This window comes from Anneissia japonica, unplaced genomic scaffold, assembly GCF_011630105.1.
Source record: "Anneissia japonica isolate Jap-2015-1 unplaced genomic scaffold, ASM1163010v1 scaffold4536_len1192065_cov207, whole genome shotgun sequence".
NCBI lineage: Eukaryota > Metazoa > Echinodermata > Crinoidea > Comatulida > Comatulidae > Anneissia > Anneissia japonica.
In genome coordinates this window covers 941,939-952,371 of record NW_022703183.1, presented here as the reverse complement: position 1 = coordinate 952,371, position 10,433 = coordinate 941,939, and the positions used below count along the sequence as shown (strand labels likewise).

Below are 10,433 nucleotides of genomic sequence, written 5' to 3'. Positions count from 1 at the left end.
GTCTACAAACGTCGCCTAAAGTAATTGATTTTACCCGGCAGAACGAAAGAAGGAAACTCCGCTTTTCAGTCGTCTTAGGCACTCGTTTTTTGACAAACAATGACCTTTCAGAGGTCAAATTGCTGTCAAGAATATGAATTGGCTGCTTCGCAGCAATATGGAAGGCCAATATTTTATAGCTCCTAAACATGTCATTGGAGTAAGTTCTAAACACATGTTGTTACCGTTGAACGTTTCGATGAAGTAAACCGTTCAAGTTTGATTTAATTTTCAATTGGCAGACTTAAAGACTAGTCCCATATCTTTAAAATAGTAGTCTTGCTAATTTAGAAAAGTGTTTTAATCCAAAAACGATCTTTCGATCATATCAGTTTGAATTCAATTATCGTGCTATACCGCAAGTCATTGCATCAATCAACGAGTGAACCGTTCTTGCAAAATGTTGTAGAAAGTGTTAATCTAACGTACAATTATTTTACAGCCCTATAAAATGTAAATGTAAATTGTACTTGGTCACCTGTTAAAAGCTAATTTTTGTCCGAGGAAACTTTAAGGATCCTGATAAAGTTAACCACAAAACACTTTGTATTGGGAAATGGATCATGGGGGCGAAGATGGTCTACACGTAAAGAGGTTCAATCTCAACAACACACGCAACTCAAGTTTATTTTTAAATAAACTTACCCAATAGTTGACATCTGTGGTCAAAACTGGAAAGTTCAGTACCCTAGATAAAGATAAATATCCAACGTCACGTCAGAATCAATCTGTTAAAAAACAGCACAAAAAAGGCTGTGTGGACGGGAGAATGACCCAACATTGTACTTATTAACAATTTCAATTTTAAAGAATAATATATTAACGAAATATGTTTTAACAATTTGTTTTTCAGCTGTTTCATATTCCCTCAGCTAGGGTGGAAGTTCTCAGTCAGCGTAAAGTTGATATCGCATAGCTAGAGACACGAGGGATGCTGAAATGCAATGGGACACTGTTTCTAAATCGGAGAACATTAATACTCGGTGGCCTTCCATGTGACATGAGATGTGACATCAACCAAGTGAAATAGTTAAGGTAAATCTCTAGGCTGTAAAAATACCAAAATATAGACATCGTTATTGATATCATCTCAGTATGGACGCTCTCAAGGCAAACCCATTCAATGCTATTATACCGTGACATCTTTATCAAAAGGCATTATTGTTTATATTTGGGCCTAGTAATTCAGAATTTTTGTTCCATTAACGGTGTCGTTATTATTTATATTCTAAATCTGGTGATGTGGTGTACTTAGGCCTGTTGTTTAATAAAAAGGTAAAGTTAGGAGAATAACCTATAACTAGCAGGTCATTGTGCTGAATTGCATGGGCTTAATCTGTGACTACCTAGCCGCCGTAAAGAACCGCTTCTAGTAGGTAGGCCTACATGTTCACATCATTCCTTAACGATATTATAAGTAAAACATATGATAGTTATTCCTAACCTACAAGCAGGGGTGTATCTAGGAGGTGTGGGGGAGGGGAGCGCACACGCTCCTCCAAAAATTACTCGCCCTCAGTCGCCTCCCCCAAAAAAATCACTTGTAAGTAGTTAAAAATCACCTTATTTTGCGAGTTAGCGCCCCTCAACTGATTATCGAGCCCCCCCCCCCACTTCCCCCCCACTTCACCTTCGCGCCCCCATCAGCACCCCTATTTTAAGACTTTTAGATAATTCACTGTTTACAAGAGGCCTATACTGGATAATAATTAAAGAGGCCTATCTACAGTCAATCAATCGAATCGGCTTTTATTTAGTTCAAAATAAATAAAAACAAAAAATGCACTATGTAAGTCCTCAACCGTTACTATTACCATAATAATCAGGATTGTATATTTCAATACATTTTGAAGCCCACGTAAGTATATTATTAATGTGTGATTTGTGTGCATTTCCACGAAATTGTTGACCATCTTGAAGAAGTGCTACCACGAAAGCATAACCGCATTGCGATGGCAATAACAAGTTAAGAGCCACTGGTGGCAACAAGGGAGGTAATACCATTAAAATGTTGGCCAGGCCCAGTTTTCTTCTTTTTTTCTTCTCCTTTTTTTTTTTGCCAATCTGAGGCTCAAAATGTTCCGGTTCTTATTTTATACACTCTTAAGCTTTGTCTACACTATCAAATTTTATGTGGCAAAAAATGTGATGTCCCCATATATGGGCACGATGACGTCATATTACATATAATCAAATTGTATAAAAAAAAGTTGAACGTGTTCAACTCTATGTTCCAAATAATTTTGTGTGACGCTTTTTTGATGAAATTTGATAGTGTAGACAAAGCCTTAAATCTTCGAAGAAAAACAAAATATTATTACACAGATAGGCCTATACCACTGCTATGTAACATTTCGTCGCTCACATCACGAACTAACACAATCAAAGTAGATTGTGTTAGTTTGTGACATCACAGTAGCGCGTCAAAAAGAGTGCGTATTGGTTGTCAAGCAATTTTGTATTCTTTACCACACAAAAAGTCCTTAACAACAACAGCGCGTATTTTGACGCGCTTTTTTATTTCACGAACTAACACAATTGAATTTAATTGTGTTAGTTCGTGATGTGAGCGACGATTTAAACATTAATTTAATACTTTACTCTGAATAGCTTGATTTGTTGGATTTTCCAGGTTTAAAAAAAATAAAAACCTCATTTGACATTTTTTCCTTTAGCCTCAATTTATTCTTATTTTGTTATGGTTTTCAAAGCAACATCAGCATCGGTGTATTTATAAATGTGTTCTTTAAAAAAATGTAAAAGCACAGTTCTTTTAACCTGCTCCCTTATGTTCACATGCAATATAAATATTAATATTGCATTTTCGTAAAATTTATTATTATTATTTTTAAATAAAAGGGAAAAAAACCAATAATTTTTAGCAAGTGATAATAAGGGTGTCGGTCAATCAGTAAGGTTTCTTTTTAGTTTCCGCAATTAAAAGTCAGCGGCACAGTTTGGAACAAGAGAATAGTTTCATCGTTCCTGCATATTTCAGCGATGACGTGTGCTTTTAGAGACTGAACCTATACAAAAAATAAAGATGGAGTTATTTCCGAGAACATAAATGTATACACCACGTCAATCTTGTTCTGTTTGCTTTGTAAGTCAATCACCTTCCCGATTTTTGTTAGCCTAGGCCTTGTTATAAGTAGACTAGCTACCGTATCCTACGTCTATATGCTAATACATTTCTAGATTCGTTATTTGTTTTAAATTTATTTAGCAATCAGGGTAAAATATGAAGACAAAGAAGACAATGTCAAAGCAAAATACAATTGTAAAATAAAAGCAAGAAATAGCAGCCCAACAAGGTTTCAAACAAACGTATTTCCATTTCCATTACAAAAGTGAATGGAATATTTTAAAAGGGTTATAATTTATACAAGTTATAAGAACATTGTTTGCTTGAATTTAAAGATCTAATTCAGGTTGACAGACTTTTACAACAAAAATCTTAAATTCAAAAGTGAATATTTCTATGCGTCCGATAACTTGTGACAAACATTTTTTTCTCTCATGCTAATTTTTATTTTTCACTCATGGACTTTGTTAAAGCCTATCTATAGTATATTAATCGAATTGGCATAGATTTAGCGCTTTCGTCAAAGCACGTTCTATCACAAATTTTAAATTGTTTAGTTGAATGTATGAGGTTTTTATGCAACGGTATTATTGGCCAATAAGTTTCGTTGTATAGGCCCACGTCTACATCTCAAACCAGGTTCCGAGTGACTCGGCGAACTTATTTAACAAGAAAACTTATGGACAGCCCGTATGATTACTGACATAAAACAATTATCGCGCTAGTCGAACAATACGAATCCATAGTAGCAAAAAAAAAACTACACGTTTGCTGACAACTTTTAGTTCTTTGAGATAATAAAGGAGGAACTCAAGTTAAAAGACAGCTACTGTGTAGGCCCATGGAAGGAAACCCGCAAATCGGATATTGTTGGATAGACTACAGCGTTGTCAATCATTCAATTGCGCCTTATTCTACCCCGAGAAAAATAAAAATTTGATCTGGGATTACTGTGATCCCACAATAATGACGTCAGATGCATACCCATAACGAACTTTTAAAAGGGGTTGGTAAACACCCAAACCCGCAATTGTGTGTAGGCCCACGGAAGGAAACCTGCAAATCGGATATTGTTGGAATAAAATACAGCGTTATCAATCATTCAATTGCGCCTTATTCTACCATGAGAAAAATATAAATTTGATTTACTGGATTCCTGTGATTCCATAATAACGACGTCAGATACATACCTATCAGACTTTTAAAAGGGGTTGGTAAACACCCAAACCCGGAATCGTGACGCCAACTATAACGGTTATATTGCACTAAAATGCCTAAAGGTCCTTGAAAATATGTAGTTCATAGATTGTATTTTGTTTAGCAGCATCGTAGAGATGTAGCTATTTGGGTAAGGTGCTCGTCTTACAAATACAGGATTCTGGGCTCAATTCTTGTCAAATTTCAGAAGCTGTTCTCACGACCAAAAACTGTATTCCTCTTAAAAGCCTCATAACTAGACTTAACCTGCATTAAGCTGACTTTTCGGATCGGAAAGCCTACCGAACCGCCCAGAAAATCGAATCAGTGTGTAAGAATAGGGATGTTGGCGCGTTCAGCGCATCGGAAACGCGGTTCGAATTCCGGTTCGGATCCGGTGTGAATGCGGCTTTAGGTACCGCGTCTGTTCGTACTGTATAAGGAATTGCATAGGCAATAATAAGTTCTTTATTGGCAATAGTTAGACCATATGTGCCTAAATAATAAATTTTATGCAAATGATGAAACTTTCAGGCCTATTTCCAGGTCAAACTAGGCCTGAAACAGGGATTCGTTTCCGTCACAATCTTTATGTTCATTTTGATATAAACTCTCAGTTTAAATAACATCACGTAAAGGAGGTTGAATTACGGAAACCTCGGTGTTTCTATTCTAAACAAAATTAGTGTGAAATTAAGGGACATGCTAAGAAACTACATTTTATCCTCACCAAAAAAATCATCATCTGAGTAATGTTGGGATTCAGTCAGATTCAACAATGTTCGATCAGACATGGAGATAATGGACTATTCCAGAAATAACAACCGACCAATCAGAACAAGCCAATAATGCTCCTAGGACCAATGCGGTAGGATTTTCAAACTGTTTGGGACAATATCAGGGTGGACCCATTGTACGCGTAAATTCAAATAATATGGACCAATTTTCTAAAAAGTGTAACATTTTTTTCGCAAAAATATGAATAAATCTGGACCCAGCTTCTTAAAAATTGACCCATTTTACATAGAATATGAGAAATCTGGACCCATTTTCTTAAAAGTTGACCCATTTTACACAAAATATGAGAAATCTGGACCCATTATTAAGATGTGGACCCATTATTTGTGGACCCAATAGCAAAATTATGTGATACTGTCCCAACTTTCCCACTAGGTGGCACGGCATTGGCCAGGTCTACGCGCATATCCCACAAATATACGTCTAAACATGACGCCTAAACGTGGGACATAAGCAACAACATTCAAGGTCAATTACGGCAATCTGTGTCCAACGTTCATGGACAGAAAACATTTATTGCTACAAGCTACTAATTATAAATTGGTTAATTAATATATTTATGTAGCATCTAACATTTAAACTCGTAAGGACTCGTTTTTAACTTTTAGTAAGGCCTACGACATATCGCAACTACATAAGGTATGATTTCTTTTGTGGAGTCATTCTACATATTGTTTTCAATAAATACTTAATAAAAGGAAAATCTCCGGAGGGTGTAGCGACTTATTTGCTTCAAGCCATTCTTTACTTTCCTTTTCCCAATACGTGACAAACTCCAAATTAGTACATTTCACTGCGTCATAAATGTCGGCAATCAAGCATTCCTCGTGTGTCAAAAGCTCAATGCAGTACATGTAAGTTACCGTATTTAAAGTGGCGATTTTTGATTGACGATGGTTGTACTACTATTACAACGGATGAATGCACTGGTCATCGTTTTAAGGTTAGGGTTGAAGTGAGTACACACTAATCATCACATCACGACGGGTAGGGTCAAGTGAGACCCACGGTTCACTATACTCGAAAATAATTGATGTTTTTAAAAAGGGTACGAAAGTGCATTCGTGTGGTCGTTAAGTGCCTCTATGGAATTGAGTTACGTTACGGCCATCGTAAATATCGACTGCCAGTACCTGCCTACAGACGGGCGGTATAAATTAAAGGAATAGGTATCGAAATGTTCACATTAATAGAATAACAAATTCCGATAATAAACATATTAAATTAGATCAATTGAGGAAACACATATACAGTTTAGTAACAAATAACTGGAAATAATCAAGAGGCACGAACTCGGCCAAATTATTCAGTGAAATTATTATTTATAGATCTCACGGGACAAAGAACGATAGAGATTGCAGTCCATGGTAATTACGATTACCTTTACCACGCAACAAACTATATTTTTTTTCTTGGCAGTTTTCGCAAGATTACGAATACGTTTAAACGTCATCATCGTTTTAGACACCCATCCACACAGTGACAGCAGGGAGTTGTTATTTAGATAAATAACAACTCCCTGGTGACAGTATAGCATACCGGTATCTGTCACAGCATTATTGTCAAGAATGCGTTAGGCACGAACGACGAAAATGATGATAATGACGTATTCGTATTCGTTATCGTTTTTGTGATGTTGCGAAATCGATCCTTAATCTAATACACTATGGAAAACATTTTACAAGTGCATGTTATTGAATTCATATAAATTATTTCTTAATTACGTTTTTACATCAAAAGTTAACTAAAAAATGCTCATAAAATTTACGATACGAAACACACCCTTTTTTTCTATTATAATACAATGGAAAACATTTTACAAGTGCATGTTAGCGAATTCATATTAAATATCTATTATTTATTAAACTTAATTGTGTTTTTAATTACAAAGCTAGGTAACTCAAGGAGGTTTTCATAACATTTACGATACAAAACACTGCACTAAATGTCATGGAACATGACATAAAAAATCCACTGATATAACATGTAAAAATTATATCGGCTGCCATTAACACGCAGAAAATAGTTTACTTTTTAAAATAATACAATTAAATTGCATGTTATTGAATTCACATTCACATAGTTATTCTTTATTCAATTGAATGATGTTTTTATAGCTTAGGCTGACTAAAAGAGGCTTTCATAAAATACACAATACAAAGCACAATAATTATCGAACATGAACAAAAAGAAAAACACTAAGAGTAACTTGTAAAATCGTAATATCGATTAAATATAAAACTGGATGGCTTAAGAGTGTAGTTCAGTGGTCTCAACGATTTAATGGCCCTGTCACACCTTGACGATTTAGTCAGCGTATGCCAAACGTATCAAAATTTCTCTAAAACGTTGGCATACGCTGAACTATCGATGCTTTTTTTTAACTTTGGGCGCATTCATAGCGAATTCATAACGTATTGGACGTATAAATAACGTAATAGTAAATTATATAGAACGTTTTGATTACTTATAGAAAACTTACACGAACAAATGCTTAGCGTGTTGCCGGCGTTCACAACTTATGCTCAGCGATAATCTACCTATACACAGCGCGCGGCAGCGTATCGCCGGTTATTACGTGACGTAGCTTATAAAAGGGCTGCCGCTTGTCGATTCAAATCTTAACCGCACTAGACATCGCAGTATCAACGTCACCGTATTGACGTCACCCCATTTTAATATACTTATTTCCCTAAACGCTGCCAATACGCCATTTATACGATAACTGTAAGTTAGAAACACGTTCAGTAAGTTTTGTGGTCGTCAGGAACTCGTCAAATATCGTACGTCTACATACGTCAAAATACGTTGGAGATAAGTTCATTATAAGTTACATACAAGTTCGAAGCACGTTACTCATAGGTTAGAAATACGTTTTGACTTTTGAGTAACTAACAAGTAATGTGTGTCAACGTGTTGTTTCTAGTGGGAGGGGGAAGACTTGGGGCGCGAGCTTTTGTTGTGCCCGGGCGTCTTTTGAGACATAACTAAACACCGCAGCTTGAGTTGAACACATTTGAATACAAAACCTTAATATATTTCTAGTGTAACTGATGTGTATACAATTATTGGGGTAAGTTGCTGCCATAGTGACTCATTACTAGCTAAGCATCAGACCAATTGTATCGGTAACTCACGCACCGTGGTTCCTCTATCGGTTTATACCTACTCTCACCACTAATTGCACACTTCCAGTCATCTTCGGAAACACCCACACAGAGGTAAACGAACGATTTACTTCAGTTTCCTTTAAAGTGGCAGTAGTCCCATCTGTACACGTGATAATCGCGGGCAGGCCTAAAATTAAACGGGTGCGCGTCTAGATTAATGGCGCATGCGACGCCCTATCAAAAATCTGGATGTTTAAATTGTCCTCGTAAACTAAAGGATGAACGCAAGTTAATTTAATAATATAAAGAGAACATGTGAGGTTTCAACTTAAAAAATAATGTTTTAAATGTTATATAATTATGCCCTACATTTGACATCGCAATTTTCTTGTAAAGAATTATGTCGCCTTCCCCTCTGCCCCAAGAGGGCGCAAGTTAGTTCAGAAATGAAGGCAATGAAGAAGGGCTCGTTCTGGTTGCTTGGTGAGGCCGGTTATACACAAAGTGTCATGGTTATTATGTCTCCCTAGGGTACCCAAATCCTATGCATTAGTGGTGCCTTTCTCGAAACCGTATTAAATTACCTATGAACCTACAACGTTGCATAATAGGCTACTTCAAACTAACTCTAGGTTCAAAAATTGGTATTAACACGAAGTTACAACCGACCGCCTTTTATAGACATATTCATATTTTTTTTTATCATTCGACATACAATTATAAACATAAACAAGATCTATACATAGATCATAGATAGAAAAAGTTTTAAAATACTGTCATAAAAAGATTTAACACAGCCACTTGTCAACGTCTCATTATTTAATGCTTAAACGGTGTTACTTCCTGAATTCTTCCAGATTTAACGTTGTTTGTGTGCCCACAGATTAGGCCTACATTGTCTAAACTATACTCACCGATAGTGCCTAATATGTACATATTATTCGTGCTTATGTACTGAGCACTGGTCTTACTGCACTCATGGGAATGCCAAATTTTTACCGTAGCGTTATGCGATATTAACAGTTACAAAAATAGTTCGGGAATAAAGGTATAGGCCTATGCCAAATGTGGACATATAGGCCTATGCATTTTTTTTAAAATCGCCCAAACAATAAAAATACAAATTAGGAAAACAAAATTGTATTAATGCCAGGCTCCGGAGGGGAAAATGGTGTTGATATGTTGTACAACTGATTTTAAGAAGATAAGACACAAAAAACAACCCGGAAAGGGTTAATGAGATACAGATTTTTTGAATTTTTAAAAGTGGGGGAAAAGCTGGAAAAGGGGTGGTCACGCCACAAGCTCAAAACGTTTGAGAATTAAGCGCGCGTGCAAACAGATCATCTAATTGTATTTGATGCCATAGGCTATGTTCTCACACGGCAGCTAACGATTAGCAGGATCCGGATCCTGCTAACCGTTAGCTGCCGCGCGTCCATGCGAGAAAATCCCGATCCGTATACCAACAATATGATGATCGAATCACTGGCCAATAAGAAACTGGAAATTGTACGTGTGATTGGTTGATGATAGAAACGCCCTCAACTTGCTAACCGATAGCGCTTGCTAACCGTTAGCGTATCCGGATACCGCTAACGGTTAGCGCTAACAGTTAGCTCCCGATCCGGATACTAGGGCTCTCGTGAGAACCAGGCTTAAATGGGCTTTTCTGCTAAGCCCCTCCCCTTGGATATTGTTGCTAAGATCCTACAAAACTCAGTGTTAATTGTAAGCCCACGTGAACACGTGCGTTTGTGAGACAACAAGTACGTGTGTTTGTTGGACACGAACTGTTCTGATTGTCAGTTGCTAGGTTTGATTGACACTCTAGTAAAATCCATTAAACCATGGTGTATAATTGTTAAATTTCTTATGCGGTTACTGTGGAGGTAGTTTTCATTTAAGTGCGTTCTTTAAATTTAGCATTTTAATCGTGTGGTTAAAAAATGGGAACTAATTATAGTTTAATTGTAAAGTTGCAAACTCGCGAGAGAGGGAACGGAAGACAGTGATATATTATGTGGGAAATTGAACCATTAGCCGTTTCAATCAGTTTTCCGTTCGGAACTATAATAACATACGGATTGCATGTGAGCTTTTTGACGGTGATGAAACACCGTGAAACCAAATACACTTTTTTTTTTATTTATAAGAACACATTTTATAAGAACACTGAGGCTGAAATTGCTTAAAAATTAAGA

General features: G+C 36.4%; 1 long non-coding RNA gene across 1 annotated transcript in view; it reads left to right on the top strand.

Annotated features, from left to right (window-relative positions):
- LOC117104326 overlaps nt 1-1,112 on the top strand; it is a 4,346-nt gene extending 3,234 nt beyond the window's left edge. Inside the window, exon 3 of the long non-coding RNA XR_004444726.1 lies at nt 893-1,112. This is a non-coding gene — a long non-coding RNA (uncharacterized LOC117104326). The remainder of the gene's footprint in view (nt 1-892) is intronic.
- The last annotated feature ends 9,321 nt before the right edge of the window (nt 1,113-10,433 follow it).